The sequence below is a fragment of the Oryzias melastigma genome, linkage group LG16 (genome assembly GCF_002922805.2).
Source record: "Oryzias melastigma strain HK-1 linkage group LG16, ASM292280v2, whole genome shotgun sequence".
Taxonomy (NCBI): Eukaryota; Metazoa; Chordata; class Actinopteri; order Beloniformes; family Adrianichthyidae; genus Oryzias; species Oryzias melastigma.
In genome coordinates, this window is record NC_050527.1 from 226,784 (window position 1) to 244,900 (window position 18,117).

At 43.0% G+C, this 18,117-nt stretch overlaps 1 long non-coding RNA gene across 2 annotated transcripts; it reads left to right on the plus strand.

Moving 5' to 3' along the window:
* The first annotated feature begins 226 nt into the window (after positions 1 to 226).
* On the plus strand, positions 227 to 13,360 carry LOC112143588. Of its 2 annotated transcripts, XR_002918771.2 has the most exons (4): positions 227 to 548; positions 4,286 to 4,536; positions 8,440 to 8,698; positions 11,855 to 13,360. It is a non-coding gene; the product is annotated as an uncharacterized LOC112143588 (long non-coding RNA). The 2 variants fall into 2 exon arrangements; XR_004949348.1 differs by lacking the exon at positions 227 to 548 and having other exon boundaries at positions 3,183 to 4,536.
* The last annotated feature ends 4,757 nt before the right edge of the window (positions 13,361 to 18,117 follow it).

An 18,117-nucleotide genomic window follows, 5' to 3' on the forward strand; every position in this document is an offset into this window, starting at 1 on the left:
AGGAAGCATATAGGTGCGCACGAGACACCTTAATTAAGAAATCAATTAGGACTCTTAAAGTGAATTTTTATGAATATATTGCTAAAAATGACTTATTCTGTTCCCAAAACGAGATAGAATAAAGATTCAGAGCTTTAAATGAGCTTCCATGCCTCTCAGTGCATGCGTAATTTTTTTTTCTTAGAGGGTGGAGACAAAAACCAGACCTGCATCGTGTCATAACGGGGAGGGCCTTGGCGCCGCTATATGCTTTTAAAGCAAGCTGTTTTAAGTTCATAATGCATCTGACGCAAGGAATAGAGAGTGCGATGAGCGGCGCGGAGGGGGGAGGCGAGGTCCACCTCTGAGAGGAATAATGGGGATGATAAAGCGGGGGGAAAACCCGTTGGAGGGAAGCTGAATGGATGGAGCTGGAGAGACGTCACTGCCAGCAGCAGCCATGAAGACAGTGCGGTCCAGCCTCCGGCGAGTCAGTCGCTCTCAATCTCCCGAGACGCTCGCTTCTCGGTGCGGGAGCGCGGATGCCGCAGAGACTTGCAAGCGATGGCGTGAGTATGAAACACAATGCTCGGTTTACTTGGAGGTAATTCGTTGGATTTTTTTTTCCGGGGGGGCTAAAATCAAGAAGGGACGCTTGCATCCGCGGGCTCCAGCGCCTGTCTGCACACACAGGAGCAGGATGCACGCACGGTCTGGATGAGGCGAACATGGGCGCCGTTTGAGCTCTCTTTACGCTTTTTCCTCGTTTCTGCGTCTATTCATCCGGATGCGTTTCTGTCAGCGGATCAGCAGCGTCACTTGTACATTTTGCCCATTATCTTTTTTTTCTTTTTTACCCCCTCCAGTCTGCGTGTAATGCTGCAGATGCAAAGTAGAGGTGGAAGGGATTCATTTCTTCAGGGTGCGCGGCGAGGTGCGCAGGTGCTGCAAAGGTCACAGTCGAGCCTGCACTGTCTGGATGCAGGAGGAGACGCATCCACGACAGAACAACTTCTAATTGGTGCGTTTCAGTTCCGACAGAAACGCGCTCCTTTTCACAGCCTCGGTGACGCAGTGTGCGGGGCTTCATTTGCGCCATTCACGTGGAGTCATGACGGCGCGTTCAGCTCTGATTTCATTTTCACACCTCCATGCAGCAGAGCTGGGTCAATCCTCCACCTAGTCCACTGACTGAGATTGTACTTACCATAAAAAGCAACCAATCTGAGACAATCATAGACAAAAAAACCCACAAAACCATTTTTATAATCTGCTATTTTTAATCAAAATCAAGGCTAAGAGGATTAGACCCGCAGTCCATGCGTAATGAGAGAGCCGTGCCGTTTAACGTTCTTGTAGTTGGTGGATAACGGGATCACAAGGCCAAATATCCAGAGCACACGTGTGCGCCTAAAGGGCCTGCACCACGAACACGTGTGCGCTCTGGACTCACCAGAGCAGACACCTGACAACGCGGAGCCCTGACAGACTGTCCAGACACCCAAAATGAAACAAATCTGGTTAACATGCGGGGTTTTTGTTACGCAGATGGATGATGAAGAGGGTAGTGGAGCTCAAGATTCAGAAAAAAATGTTTAATTATTCATAGCTAGTCCAGTTGCAGGCACTGATTTGTGCATTTTTTAGACTGGTTTTGACCCAGATTTTTCTGATATTAATGATATGGCTGTAGATATTGTCAGAACGATGTGTTTTTGTTGGTTGGAGAGATGATTTTGCGTCATTCTCAGTGCGTTTTTTTTGTCCACAACAACACAGGCGCTGCAGCATGAAGTCTGCGCCTTTCCAGTCCTGCTGTGCTTATGCAAACAGAACTTTTGGCCATTGTTCGAGGGGAAAAGGCTGCACTTTTAACAACAAAGCGGAATAATATTTGTTCCTTTTGGATTTTAAAATAATTTATTTTTTACTAGGGATCCACAGAGACACTCTGCGGCCTGGAAACACGTGGCTTCTATAGTTATCAGGGCAGATCTTTTGCCTTAAGAAAATAACCAACCTGTTTTTAAAATAGTACATCGAAAAGATTTAATGTAGACAGGGGAGTTCGATTTTGAAAATGTGGGTTAAAATTCTTGAGTTTTTGGTAACACAATAAATTAAAATGTAAAAAGTATGCTTTAAAAAAAAATAAAGAATGTCACACACCTGTAATTTAATACTAAACACTTTTTTTCATCATGAAGTTACAAACTTTGACTGAAAAATAATTAAATAGGTCACAACCCAAAATCCATCTTATTTTTTTTACTATTTTTACATCCAAAAGAATATTTATTTTTTTTCTAAAGGACTGAAAATGCAGCCTCTGAATTCCAATCTGCTCCCTAAAATGGCGTAAAAATGAATTCAAACAAAAACCACGTGGCTTTAATCAGTCGAGAACAAGTGACACTTCATAATTGGGACCCATTTCCTGCTAATCGGCTCTGCCTCTTTGCATGGATTTGGTTGTTTTTTTAATTCTCCAATTAGAGGTGACGGATTTGCGTGACGTCACGCGCGCCGTGGCCAACGGCAGAGGCTGATGAGCTTTGTTTAAATGAAGAAGAGCCCACCTCCTCTGATGCTTGAAGTGTGTTTTTGGACTTTGATCTGGGGGGGTTAAAAAGGAAAAGAGCCCCCCCCCCCACTGGCTTTCTAGGGGTCGTGGACACTTCAGATACAGAAATCAAATTAGATTTCATGTGATTATTATAACAAAAATAAGCATAAAATTAATTAAAAAACAATCAGAATAAATGGCCTAAATTTAATACAAACTACATCTTTAAATAAAATAGTTCAGAATTAGCTTTTAATGTTATGAGAAAATCTAAAAAATAGTTTTCCATTAAAAATGCGCTTCAATTATTTTTTTTGTCCTGATTTTTTAAAGGTCTATGATCATAAAATAAAAAAATCCTAAATTAATTGTAATTTCTATAAACAATGAATAAATCTAAATTAAATATCTAATATTTTGCAGGAGGCGGTGTGTGTGAGACTCGTGCACATTTAAGCTTAAGCCTCTTCCATTGTGCATGCTCTAATACTGTAGTAATTATGTGCTAAACATGTGAACACTCACATGATGATGCTGTGTGAGGATGTTTGCAGTCAGAGAGCTTCTGTGACCAGAGATGTGTTTTTTTTTCCTCTGAAATGGGCCTGGCTCCAGACATGCGGATGGAGACAAAAGCATCTGGAGCGAGGAGATCTGTGCCATGGAAAAAGGCAAAACACCTTTTAGTAAAACCTGAGAAGAGCAGCTGTTAGTTGTAACCTTGAGGGAGAACAATGCCGTGGAGACTTGCTGCTCGCTGACGTGGATGCAGTCGTGCTGCCAGTTGAGTCATGAGTGTTGGGGTCTGTGTGATGGAGGATGAAAACGCTGCGCGCCTCGCCCTGCACTGTCACCCTCTCCCTCAGTATCCTCTCCATCTCTGCCTCTGCGTTCAGGCGGAGAGGGTTTTACTTGGCAGTGGCGTTTGTGGGGGAGGAGACTGCCACAACAGGGATGTGGGCACACAGAGCAGCTTTAATTAGATGGGGCCTCATGCCGTGTGCCACTACTGCTTGTGTGAGAAGGAGTGTGTTGCAGCTTTGTCTAGCTTTCGAAGATGGATTTTTGTGTGTTTACTTCAATTTTTGGATAGTTAAGGGGGGGACAATGAAAGTGGGGTTTTCTTAATTTTTCTCGTTTTATGTATGTGCATGTGCATCTTAATACCCCGGCCTTGGCACCAGTGTGGACTGCTTTACCATCAGATAATGTAAATGAAGACAAACTGGCTTCCTTTGTAGTCAAACAGCCAGGATCTTCTTTTAATTCAAAAATGCATTTGGGTCATGGCGGGGGGTGGCGTTTGAAGACATCAGCCTCCTACGGAGAGAGTCAGCGGGCAAAGCGGGTACGCTACAGGGATGGACGCCAGGCGTCAGGAGGGAAGGCTGGCGCCGCGGGTTTGGACTGGTTTGCCAACTTTTAGATTTTTTTTCTTCTTTTTTTGGAGGGGTTTATCTTGCCAATCATTTTTCCTGTGGAGTTTCGAAAACACAGCCATTACTCATAGGACAATCAAACCTATTAGCAGACAAAGGGTGGAACCTGATTGGTTATCGTGGCACTAGGCGGGGTAACTGTGGCATCAGAAAATGAAGGGCCGGGTTATTTAGAGGTTCCTTTGTATTTGGAAAGGAAGACTTCAACAGTAATCAGTTTATTCTGTAAATTTTATTGATGCTACAATTAAAGAAAGTGGTGATCTTGATGGATTATATTTGTGATTCTTTCTCTCTATAGGTCATAACTTGGCCCATGTTTCTTTACCTGCTGTTTAAGAAGATGGGAAGCCTTCGGGGTTGATTGTTATCTTTGGTTATCTAGCTGTATGAGTGATGTACATTCTTCATAAAGCTAGATAACCGAAAGTAACAAGAATCCCATTACACTCCTGTAAAGGCATCGTGACGTCTCCCTCTGCAAAATCGGCAAAAATGAAAGACAAGAATGGACAAAAGTCAAAAGAAGATGGGATCAAGAAGCAGTTATAGGTAAGTTACACTGGAACTATTTTGAATAAATGCATCTAACTGTTTTGAGCAATTAACAGGTAGAAGTAGTGTACATTTTCAACTGCTCAGTGATTCATAAAAGTAAGGTTGGTGCAACAGGATCACTTTTAATCTAATAAGCTCCATGATCCTTGTGTGTGGCTGCATGCAGGGGCTTAGTATCACATGGCCGGTAGAAAAAAAGACCAACACTGATTTGTTTAATACATTTAATTTGTCTGCATTGGCAAACCAGTTTCACTAACCAGCTCAATCTGTTTACTTTTTTCCCATAAACGTCAGGTTTTATCTTTGACATCAAAAGAGAAAAATGAAGGCCTCTTATCCATGCTTGTAACTATGAATTATACATATATAACCGTGTGAGTTAAGAAAGCTCCTTTTGAGTTAATCTGGCATCCCATGGTGGTATCTAAAGTGAAGTGTAGTTTTGTTAACTTCTTTGCTGTTTTGCTCATTCCCACCTTCCCCTTTCACACTTTTGCATGAAAAGATGTTTGGTTTGGGGTCCTGGGTGGTGTTTGATTTGATGTGACAGTTGGCTTGGTTTTGAATGGGCCGTAGCAAAGCCTTTATTGCTCGTGGTGCTTCCATGTGGAAAGGCCTTATGGGATTTCGCTGAATGCTGATGTGTGTGCATGCGAGGCTCAGAGGGGGAGTGGTCCAGGAGCAATCAAGCAGAAAAAACCCCCAGTGACAAGATCCATGAGCGGGAGAAGGAGAACAATCTCAGCTTTTAGGTTCTTTACCGGAGCTCATGGTGAGGAGTAATTGGTCAATCAGATCTTCAACCTCAAGGCCTCCGACGGCTGATTGAAGGTGTGATTTTTGTTCTGCCCATCAAAGCCAAAGGGTCGCCCCCGCTGAGTTAGGCCGCTCAGGATTGTTCTCAGGGTCCCAAGGCTGCAGCTCTACAATGTTAGCAGCGAACTCCAATTGCGAAACATATTCCACTTGGTCTCACCACAGTTCTGCTGAAAGATCTCCCCCTTGGGTGTAAATTCATTCAGCTCGACACCAAACAGTTGTGAGTGGCTGAGGTGAAATTCCGGCAGCCGTCTTCGAGCCCTGCAGCCTTTCTTCCTGCTGCATTGCAGGTGCTGAGTGTGACATTTGGGTTTAAGGCTTGGCTGGGAGAGCAGAGGAACCAAGGCCTCGACAGGAAGTGGCAGCTAGACATGTCATCGTCTTTGATAGCAAAGCAACACCTGGTTTCCTCTTTAGATGTGTTTCTGTTCACAGACACCAAAAAAGAAAACAAAAGGTCGCATCAAAGTAATAGGTTGACATTTTTTGTGTGTCACCAACAGTGTTGGACTGAATGAGAGCTAAAGCCAAGAACAGAATGTGTTTATACCCTAAGCAGTGCCCCGGGAGATGCAAGTCGTGGTCCAAATGCTTTGTTCCGTCTTTGTGTGTGGCACAGTTATATCGCTAAAACTTCTCACTGGGGAGCACAGAAAAGAGACCGTCTTGGCTCTTGCCTGCCTGAAAATGAGTTCCTAAAAACACCTTAGGGTCTTTGCTCTCGCTCCCTCTTTTTGTATGTCCCTTGGCAGTGTCTGAAATAGAAAGAAGGCTCATGGAGAAATGATGGAGAAGGAAAGAAGCCAGAGAGAGGAAGGGGAAGGAGGAGGGTGGTGGATTTGTCTTAGCTTTCATGCACTAGGCAAGCAGATTTAGACTCTTAGTGTTAAATAGAAAAACAGCCATTGTGGTCAGATCCTGCTTGCCCCCCCTACCAGTAGACTTTACAGTCAATAGAGCTAGTCCACTTGTCACCGAGGGACAATGCGCTCCTTTTCCTCTTTTTTGGGGGGCTGTCGAGTCCGAGCAGTCAGACAGTTTTCTGAATAAGACCCAGTGATTCTTGCCCCCTTTTCTCTGCCTCTCTTTCTTTTGACAGAACACACCAACAGGGCTTGGAAAATGGCTTCACTGTTGGGCCAGAGGGCAAAGCCAGACCTTGTTATTTTCTACAACACTGGCAGTCCTTTCACCCTCCCTTTGCTCACACAGAAATGAATGTATCTTAGACAGTTGCAAAGTCAATGGGCCTCCGCAAACAAAGGAGATTAAGTTTGGCAACTTAGCAGTAACAGGTGTACTTTGAGTGCGCTCAGACCACACGGAGGGCCGATACTGTTCCCCGATCCGCTGCTCTGTTTGATTCTCTGAAGCTTTCAGTTTAATAACCATTGTTTCCTGATTGTGTTGACTTTTATTTGATTGTTTTTAAAAAGCTAGCTGCTCTAGCTTGTTCTTTGTAGAGTCTCACTTTGACTCAAGTTTTCCCACAATTTTCTGTCTTGATTTGTCCCACAACAAATATTCTCCAAAGGGATTCTGCAGAAATACTTAGGTCTTGACTACAAGAAGATATCAAGGATTTGCAGCTAAATGTTTTCTCACATTCAGAATTGAGTGAAGTTGTAGGTGTAGAAAATGACTGAGTCGTAGATGTTTGAAGCTACTAAGCAACGATACAAGCAGATACACTCACATTTGTTTGTTTCCATCATTGATAAAGCTTTTATAGAGCCTCTGTATTTATAAAAAGTCGAAATGACTTGGCAAAGCCTCCCATAGAGGGTCTGTTCAGACTGAAGCCGCTCTGGCGGCCATTGTCTAGTCCGCTCTCTCACACACCTACATGTCCAGAGTAAGCACGTAATTTCATTGTTGTGTGAGCTGTTAATATCAGCCGCTTCACAATGGCGCCCATTCGTTGTATTTGCATAAGGCACTTTTCCAACAAGGACCCAGAGAGGGCTTGAAAGCTGGCCCACTCCAGTGCCAGTGGCAAAAAAAATGTCAAGTGCCAATTAGGAGAGGTTTGCTACCATTCAGCTGTACCCCACCCCTGTAGACCTTCCCCTCCATGCTCACCTACCCCAACTCTCTCACACTCCAAGTCACCCCTAGTTTTACCATCTTGTTCGAGTTTCAGACGCAGCCTTCCCCTACTGACACCCAGAGACAAAAGCTGGCTCCCTCCTCTGCCGGCTAATGAAGGATCCTTTCTGCTGGGCTGGGGTGTCGGTGAAATCAGACTGCGCGCTCCCTCCACTGATTAGTCAGCTTTCTTTGTTGATTACTTTGAATGGAGAGATTTAGGAACTGTGTAGCTAAACCAGCAAGATGCATCACCTGCTTCGAAATACCAAACAAAAACTTTAAATGAAGTTGCTGATTTTTGAGAGTTGGAATGCTAATCTTAGCTAGTGAGCAATGGCAGCAACACTGCTACACATGTCAAAAATGCAGCATTATTCTCAATAACTGCGTCTGTCAGGTGTGGAGTAGGCGATGAGAGGACTTACGAGCCTCATCCAGGCTCTTGAATTTAAGTGACGTAATTTTTTTGTACCGGGAAAGCCCTCGACACCAAATACATAAACACACTTTTGTCCTTTAAAAAAGCAAAGCATGGAGTTAAAAATGAAATAAAAAAAGATGAAGTCACTGGCAAAACAAAACAGCCCCTGATGTTATTCACAGAGCGTTTACCTAACTTGCAGCCTCCTGCCACTCAAAAGGATTGTTCTCTTATCCCTTTTTTCTTTCATTCAATCTTTGTGTCGAGTTTTTTTTCCCGTTCCCACCCTTGATTCTCAGATGGTCGGACCTGATTTGCATGCATTTGCATAATGAAAGTCATTTGCATGCTCAGGGGCAGACTGTACCATGAGAACAGACATGAAAAGGAACCTGAATGGGGAAAAAAAAAAAAAAAAACGTGTGTGTATACTTGCTTCCCTGTGTATGAATGGCTCGATTTAAACGTTTCTATAAACTCCACCTCTGTGTTTTGATTTTAAAACCGCAGTTTCAAATTTTACCCCTAACCTCCTGATTTCTGTGTCCCTCTTTTCTGTGCAGGGCATCACACCGGTAATGGAAAACTGGCAAAAAAAAAAAAAAAAAAAAAAATGGACAGAAAAACAGAAAAGAAGGAGGAGGAGGGGTTGCTGTTGATTCTGCCCTCCCTTTCTCCTCGCCCTTCGCTGCATCGCCTCTTCCCTCCTCCACTCCATCCTGAGTAGGCTGCCCCTTTTTCCTGTACAGCGAAATACAGCCCGCTCCACCATCTTAGAGAAACACTGGCATGAAATGGAAGTGGGAAGACCAGTGAGTGCAGGTAACACGCCAAACCCACTGTGCCCGCCGAACGCAGTCATTTCACCGGCGCCACCCCGACCCTCCATCCTCCATCTCCCCAGTTAACTGCCGTCCTCTCCGACGGCGAGGTGCAGTCTTTGCTTTTAATCGCCTCAGATATGATTGTTAATTACGTGATTCTCGAGATGCAGCGGCGGCGGCGGGAGGGAGGGGAGGAGAGGGTGGGTTGGTTAGGGTGGAGCGTGTTTTGTATGTGTTCACAATAATTCACCGCACTCTCACTGCATCTCTCAGGAGGCTTTCAGTGGGCATCTGTCCTTGAAGCGCCAGTTTTTATCCCCCTTTTAGGAATTCTGATGCCATCCTCACATCCTGACATGGCGGCGGTTGCCATTTTGGAGCCTCAGTGCATGAACCCATATACAGTGGAGCAGCTTAGGGGTTGGGAAATATCTTTAAGTCCCACACCATCATGGAATTAGATTAATCTTTTGCGGTGTGTTGAAACTGCTAATACTTTTAGGTTAATTCTGGAAACAGTTTTCCTTCATCTCCTTACTTGAGATCAGAATAAGGATCAAGAGGGTGGAATGCGTCTCTGAACCCGCAAAAACCGAAGCAACCTTTGAGGAAAAGGATGGAAAACTAGTGCCTGAAACCCTCTCTTGAAGCGAATGACCAGTGCTGGAGGGCCATCGACTGGGAAATAATCGAGCATTGTTTTCCCCTCGGTGAGCTCGCTGTAGTGCGACATTAATTCAAGTTGGAAAAACCGCTTAAACCAAAACACCAATTAGCGATTCGTGCGATTGATTAAGCAAAGCAGCTGGTAAACAATGTCTGCTTTTGTCCTCGTTACAGAGAGACCTCTCTTTGTTTTTTGATTCTGAAGGGGTGATCTGGCACCTGTACATTCAATTTCTGAAATATTGTCACATTTCAGGTTATAGTAGTTAATTCTGCTTAACTTGAGCTCTGACATTAAATATTAGCTTATGCGGTTAACCCTTTAACATCGGAGCACCAGTGTTTATATTCTTTGATTTACTGTCATTTTTAATTGCTTGCACGATCAATGTAATTCCAGGATTATAAAGGAGAAAAGCGGCTTTTCTCCTTTAGAATCTACTGGAATTACATTGACCGTGTTAAAGGTTGATAAGTTTAAGATTCACCTCAGGTGTTAAAGGGTTAAAAAACAATAATTAAGTTTATTTCAAATATTAAAAGACCACTTTTCCCTAATATTTTAGCACAGATTTAGCCGCATTATGTGATGCCACTCCACAAAATTAGGTCAGGCCAAGATCTTAGCGTCTGAATTTTGGACGACGCAGCGTCGTTTGGCCTCAACGATAAGTTTTCTGGTAAGTGTGTCAAACCCAAAGTGCGCTAATCATCACTGGGCTTCCATAAACAGGTGGTAGATTGAGCAAAAAAAAAAAAAAAAGGGGGCCAGGGTAATTCTCAATTTACTGTGTAAATTATGCAGAGCCCCCAAAACAATGCAAACAGTAGACAGTGGAGTGGCTGGCGTGGGCTAATGAGATGATGAGAAGCCTGGGAGGGTCGGGAGCTGATAGAGCAGAGAGGGGGTTGGCACGGCGAGCAGCTTGCGTCTGGATGTGAGTGTGTGTGTGAGGAGCTTTGGCAGGGGTGCAGACACTCTTCCGTCTGCACAAACCCCAGCGTCAGCACCCCTCCTGACCAGACTGAGTGCTGCAGAGGGAGGGGGGCAGGCAGCTGGGGCACCCTGCCCCCATTGCTCCTGTAAGTGCACCAGCCTTGGGAAAACTCTGTGTCAGGGATCCCCCAAACACTGGCACTAAGAGGCCCCCCAAAAGTCTGGCTTCAACCTCCCCCTGATTACTACTGTCCCCTCCTTCCTCTTGTCTCCCCCCTACTCCCGCCACCACCTCTTTCTCAACCTAATGTGAGACTGGGGGCCTGGGAAGGACTTCAAGTTCACGGCCAGACCTCCTATTGAGCTGACAGGCTGACTGTTTGCTCAATTCGGCTCCCTTTTCAGAGTCGAAGAAGAGGGGGGTGGCATTGAGAAAAGGCAGGAGGATGCAGAAAGGCGGGGGTGCTAGATGGGACACCCCAGCACTGTGATAGCCATTCATTCAGCCAGAGGAGACAAGTAAAAAAAGAGGGGAGCGAGAGTGAAGAGGAATGGGGAAAGGAGGGGGTGGATAGGATGGTGCATAAAGGAAAAAGCGAGGAATCCAGGCACAAAGTTTGCTTTGAGGGGTGTGCGCCTCTCTCGCACTCTTTTAGACTCTTAATTACCGGCGCCTTCCACTTTTTCTTCCCTTTCTCTAACTACCCCCCCCCCCATCCTCCTCATCCTCACGGCACAAACAGTCCCGAACACACACAGAAAATAGTGATGGCAATCATTCTCATCATCCTCTCCATCCCGTGCTTTATTAGGCCACATGCTGGGGCTGTAAATTTACCATTAACAAGCTTATTCACTGTAGTCCCCCCTCCACAAAACAAGACCATCATGCCAATAACTCAAACCGACACCAATACCCAAAACTGCCTTTTATGCCACCAACCTTTTGCAGTCACAGACCCCCCCACAACCCCCCCCACTGTTTCCTCCACGGCTGCGCTCTCAGAAGCACCGTGTCGCTAAATGCCAACTCTAATGTGATGCTTGCTAATGGCTCAGGTAATGCTAATTAAAATTATGATTTTTTTCTTTTTCTTTTTTGCAGCTGCATTCTGAACTGGGTGACCCCCTGTAATATTTAGAGTTGCTCGTCTGAGCTGCATAATTTTTTTTAAAAGCCTTCTGAAGTCTGTAGCTTAGGGTGTGTCACATGCTTCCTCTTTGTATTAGCAGCTTGCAGCGTACCAGGCTCCTGATAAGGCCTTTCAACTTCAGCCTCAATCCGCTCAGCTGGTACACGGCGCTGTGCTTACCTCCGCCATGTTTAGGTCACGCACCGAACGGGGGAAAAAAAAGAAAAGAAAGTCCAATAAGTGATTTTTCCTGCTAAAAGAGCGACGAAGACAAGCCCTCTTTTGATACTCCCAAATTGGAATTCTCCATCCAGCGTCTGAAATAATTGTTTTGACATTCTCATGATTGGCCTCACGTAGTGCTTTGACTCACTCAGTATAATCAAAGCTGTATCCTAATGTCATTTTTCTTTCACAGATAAATGTTGGCATTCCGGACGGCGGGGGGAGGAGGACTCCAGAATGGACAGAGCACACAATCGGCGGACAGCAAGACTTCTTTGTCGCCTTTCAGCGGGGGAAAACAAGTATGAAAGCGCTGCTGTCTGCACACAAGTCACCGGGGATCCCTCCCTCGGCTGTGGGAGACTGTGCATTATTTGACACAACAGTCAACCTGGGCTGTTTGTGAACACCTCCTGGTGTTTTAACTGAGTAAACATCTTTCTGGATTGCAGGAACATGTGGTCTTGTGCAGATGATGAGCAGCTCGATCATTTTTTTTTGCAACATCCCTGCATATGCAATAAAACAAAGCTAGTGCATAGGCTCCGCTTACTGTAGGTTTTATTGGATTTAAGTTGTAGCCCAAGTTTGGTTCCATTTTGTTTTGTTCTAGTTGCTAGGATTCAAAAGACACGTGAATGTGAGACTCACGACAGCAGCGAATAATACTGCACTGCGATTGGACAGCTCCGTGTGTCAGATGACACAATGGCGAAGGAGTGAGCTGTCGTCTTTATACTCTATGCAACTGTTCTGTAGACCGACTTTCTTATCCCCTCTGTTATTTTCAGTCTTGCTTTGGGTTTGTAATTGTAATTTTTTTCTTTTTTCTAGAAATTTCTCCCTTTTTATTTTCTTTTCTTGCTGGAGCCTACTTTACCAAGGTACAGAAAATCCCAATTTGCGTGTGTAACTGAACGTCACATTCGCAGCTCTTTGATTTATCAAGACGGAGTAAACGTTTAGACAGGAGTGTGTTTGGTAGACATATATCCCACGCTATTGAAACCTGTTACCCAGCAGGCTTTGAGAATCTGCAGTTCACTACAGTTACCTGCTTTGCTGCAATGATACATCTCTGGATGAGACATGACAAATACATTAGCTTCAAACACTGCCTTAATATCCTGTTCTTGACATTAACACACACACTCACAGACACACATATATGCATCAAAGCTTGTATTATCGCAGGCTAATTTATTCTGTATTAATTTTTGTGAAGTGCCATTTTTTATTACAATTGATAATCTATGCAAATCTTTCAAATATTCCTTTAAACAATCTATGCAGTGTCTTTGCAATTGATTCAAAGCAGACTATTTTAGCTTAATTTAAAAAAAATGTATTCTTTTGATAATCATGCAGTGCTCGAGACAATTACTTATCTGCCTGGATAAGCTTGAAATTGTGTTTTTAATCTCTGGCAAAAAGAGAGTCACTCGTTTGTAATCAGTCCAGAGGCATGAAAACCATGAATTCTGTTAGGAAACAATTAAATCTGTTGCAAATTATTTTTTTTTCAACTCTGTATGTATAAAAAAATTATATGTGTATATTCATACTTGTGTTATTTTGTATATTTGTAACATTATTTATGCTATGCAATGTCACTGTCGGGAATGTGCTCACCACATGTGCCTTTTATGCAAAATTTTGTTGGAATGTGAATAAAAGTTTACACTGAAAACAATGCAAATATGTCTGATATTTTTTATTCAAAATATATTTATTGCATCCCTTGATTTTAAGATATTGAAAATAGGATGTGTTGTTTAGGCTCAGTGTTTGCTTTAAAATTTTTTTTAAAATTTCAAATAAATACTGATTTGATAAATCAGACTAAATCCAAGAGATCTTGAAGAGAAGGGATCTTTTTCCTTGATTTTACTTAAATAAATCACATAAGGGTGCTTTATTTTGCTAGTGAACAAAGATCTGAGCATGCAATTAACACACAGGAAACAAATGAAATTGCAGCGGCTCTCCTGCAGCTCTGATCGGTGTGTGGCACCGCTGCTGTGCAGGCCTCAAACTCATCCTCTGCCTGATCTGCTGTCTGACGCCACATATGGCAAACGTGCTAACACGGACATATGGGCCTCTCACCACTCATTAGCATCGCCATGTAAGAAGAGGCAATCTCACTGTAAAACAAATGAAATTTCCCTCTTTAACGTGCGACCTGAAGTCCCAGCTCCTTTCATTCATTCTGCGCTATCTTTACGAAGTCTTGAGTAATTCAATAAGAGGCGTTTTTAATGCAGCTCTGACGCAGCCCCTTGGGTGTCTGCCTTCACGCTTTGCAGCAGCGGTAGCTTTACAAGCCTCTCTGCTCTTGTTTACAGCTACGCTGCACATTTAAATGAGCCGTCGTACACATAAACAGCAGTTCCATGCAAATATTACAGTGCCCTTATTAACCAGGGCAGGCTGCAATTACATTATGTCCTGGGCATTCCCGTCCAGAGAGCCAACACTGGTCCTCTGTGACAACTCCGCTCGCCCTCCGTGTTTCCTGGCTGTGTTATTGGCCCTCATAATCTGTTTCACAGTTTTTGTCACGCTGCCAAGAGGCAGGTTGCATTAGCCAAGCTCTATAGGCCCTAATGAACTGAGTGCCAATGTTAAGCACACTGGAGCATGCTAGAGTGACGGAATACAACTGGGCTGTCATTTGCAGCCATGTTAGATCACAAGTTATAACTGCTCTGGTCTCTTAAGTAAAGAGGGAGAGCTCGTGCCTTGGTTTTCTCTTGGTGCCGTGTGCATCACAAAGAACAGTAATCTGCATCTTCAGTATCACAATATAGATATATATTTTAGTTGGTTCTTTATTTTTTTAAACACCCCCAAAATGGCTTCCCTCTAATAGCTCTGGAGTTTAAAAGACTGGATGCTGATGGAGGGATGCTAAAAGCTATCAGAGGGCACCTGAAGTGGGAAACGGTGGATTTTGGTGCCCGTCAAAGGTCAAGGAGTCAGGATGGTGCTAACCTCCAGAATCCTCATTTGCATGCGTGAATATGCCTTGAGGAGGTCGATTCGTGTAATTTTAAAGTAAAACTGAACAGAAGCCAAATTAAAAAGGGAGGTTTGCTTGGATTTCTGCCACTGTAGAGCTGCAAACTGGTCATTTTGTTTACCTAACAAAAACAATATTGTACGTGATGCTCTGAAAGGCCTGCATTTACGATAAATATACGTAATTTTTCTGTTAATTTGCCTTTTAGAAATTGATGATTTCATGCAAGGCAAATTTTTGTTTGCACTTTATAAAACTGGATAACGAATTTTTCAAATTTTCAAGATTCATCTCAAAAACTAAAATGCTTACACAGAGGTTATCAATAAAAACAGTGTGTCAGCTTTTTGCAACATAACAAAAACACTCATTCATTGTAGCTGCACACAGAGTAGTTTAGATATGAGCCAAAACAGCTGAGCTATCAACTAATTCTAAACAATTTTCCCGTGAAATACATTTTTCTATGCACTAACACATATTCAAAAACGACAAAACCTAGATTTAAAGCTATTCCATTCAAAATCATGAATGTTTTTTGTATGAATTTACTGTAATAAGTTAAAATATTATAATTGATTAAACAATGGCACAAAGGTCCAATTTTAATATAACAAGAAAGAAATTTCTGTTTTTAACACTCATTGCTTTTATATTAAAATGTGATTGTCAGTCACAATAAATTATATAAAATATATAAATTTTGATAGCAATTTGAAATGTTATTCAACTCTAAAATAAAACCAGAAATATATTTGTTGATGAGCTTAATTTTTTTGTAGGAGGTTCAAATATTGCAATAGGGCATCACAATCCAAAAGTGACTTGAGGCATCAAATTCCACCTTAAGTCCATTTATTTTTTTGTCATATGAGTTGCTGGAACCCTTTTTTCAGTTTTTAAGTAAAGACACTCTGGAAAGGCTGATATCAACAGATAAATTATAATCAATATTTATTCTATTTTGACCAATTTTCTTTCGTTTTCAAAAGCAACTATTATGTGAAAATCCTAATTTTTGGTCTTTGAAAGATGCAACAGCTCAAAATACAGTTTATTTGACAAAAATCCGAAAAAAATTAGCTATGTTCAGAAAAAAACAACTCAAAATACATATATTTGACATGTGCTTCAAAAATACAACCTGCTATTTTGTCTCTGCCTTGAGAAACACTTGGAACTACATTTCTCCAGTGCACAATAATCCTCAGTGTTAAAGAAAGAACAAAAACAAAATGAACCTGATAGGATTTTCAGTTTACCAAAGCGATGCTCAAGCCTAAAGCCTTTTTATTCGAAGGGAAAAACTTGAAGTACCTGTTAAAATACTAAGCTTAAATCCTCTCACACCCTGAAGCACTTTCTCGCAGCTTATGCATTCATGTAATGAAGGAGAAATCCTCCACTAAAAGAGGCTAGCAAAAACCTCGCAGCTGAGGCCGGATGAGTTAGACGTCCGGAGCACCAAGGATGCTTTGCTGGAGGGCTTCGTTGTGGAATGTCAAGTAGTTTGGGCAGGAGGGTGACTGAAGCGGGAAGTGATTTGACTAATGTTTTCCCTTTCACAGAGCAGTGCTCCACCACATTCCCCTCCATCCTTCCCAAACCCACCAAAAACTTTACGGTGATGTCATTCATATGCAAAACAGGCGTGCTCTTAGCGGGTGAATATGCGTGAATGTGTCTGCCAGCCAGTGTGTGCGTGTGGGAGCGCACATGTGTTGCTTGAGTGGCTGATTCCATTACTTGAAGGACCATTACACTTGCCTGTCAGAGGCCAAAAGACCTGAGAAAAATTAGCAGATTAAATCGCTCTTCTCCTCTTTCCTTCCCTTCAAGCTCTTCAGGCGGAGGTTCAGATTTGTTTTGACAAAATCAAAAGTGTAATCTCTTTTCTGTAAAAGCTGTATCAGTGTTTGATCAGTGACAAGTCCTAATTCTTGCAAATACATGGCAAAAAAAAAAAAAAATCACGGTGATGCCGGGCAACCATAGAAACTAAAGCAAAAAGTGTTTTTTGTTGTATTTTGGGGGTAAAATTTGACCAAAATGGGTAAAAAAAATTAAAACTTTGTTAAAAAAACAGCTTCATCACCACCACCAGCTGGACCCACCACGATCACAGGAAGTTTCACCTCAAAGAGGAACAAGAAAGGAAAAAAAAAAGCCAGATTCCAGAATGTGGGAATGAAACCCCCATGGGTCAGATTGGCATTCTGGGAAAACAAAATTCCCCACTGGGGCGTTTGCCATAGACCAGATGGGTGTACCCTGAAAAATCAGCCACACAGGCTACAGAAGAAGCAGGAGACGAGGCTCGGCCCCCCTGGGAAGACAGAGGAGAAAGTGTCAGAAAAGGAGGAGGTTGCCATAGAAGGGGTGCAAAGAGTTAATGCCGACAGCTAAACAAAGGCCGCCGCTGCTGCTGGGGGCAGAGAGGAGCACGGGAAAAGAGCGAAGGTCAAGGGGACCTCCGGGGGGTTCAAGTTCAAGTCGACTGTCTGCATTTTAATGGCTGCGCCACACCCTCGGAGTTCTTATACTTTCATTTGCAACAACAAGAGGTGACCAGTTCCTCCCGACATTAAATCTGTTGCTCCGCCGCCACATCAGAGTTTCATGGCGGAGAACCCGTCTTGGCGCCTTTTGGTGACATTGAACTTGACGACCTTCTCACGATATCTCCGGGATGGGGGTGGTGGTGTCTGATGGCTGTGGGGTGACATTATATTTGAAAGGCAGGAAATGTTCAGTGACTTGCATGAAATGTGTTTAATTCAGCCGTCTCAAACCAGTCAAAGGCAGGTCTGGCTGAAGCTGCGAAGGGATTGTGCGGTTTCAGACATGCAGGCCTCCGCAAACAAACGGATGCAAATAAAGAGGAGCATGAATCAATATTTAGTCTCTAGAAGGGCACTTTTGAACTCCATGGCCTCTCAGATTTTCTATTAAAGCTGTTTTAAGGGAGTTTCACGGCTTAAACTTAAAGTTAGGAAAATAGTGTTAAGGGGAACTAATTATCTTTAACTCTTTAACACCTGAGGCGTCACCGGTGACGCTGAAACTCAGAATCTTTTACACACGGTAACTTTTCAACCATTATCACGATCAACGTAATTCCAGTAGATTCTGAAGGAGAAAGGCGGCGTATTAATGATAACAAAATTACAGCAAATCAAAGACAATAAACACTGGAACTCCAGTGTTAATAGAGATTTACAGTTCCATATCTCTAAACTTTTATATTACAGATATTTAACTATATAACTCATATAATCCTGTGTTAGGAATGTCAGAAAACAATAAAACACAAAGCGGCTTGAAGTCTAGGTGCAAAAAGTCCTACTCACATCTTACTTGGTCTCTTTTGCCTCATGTCCCGTGAGCAATCCGGACCGGTTCACTCCTGGCCAGTTTAGAATTACCCGGGC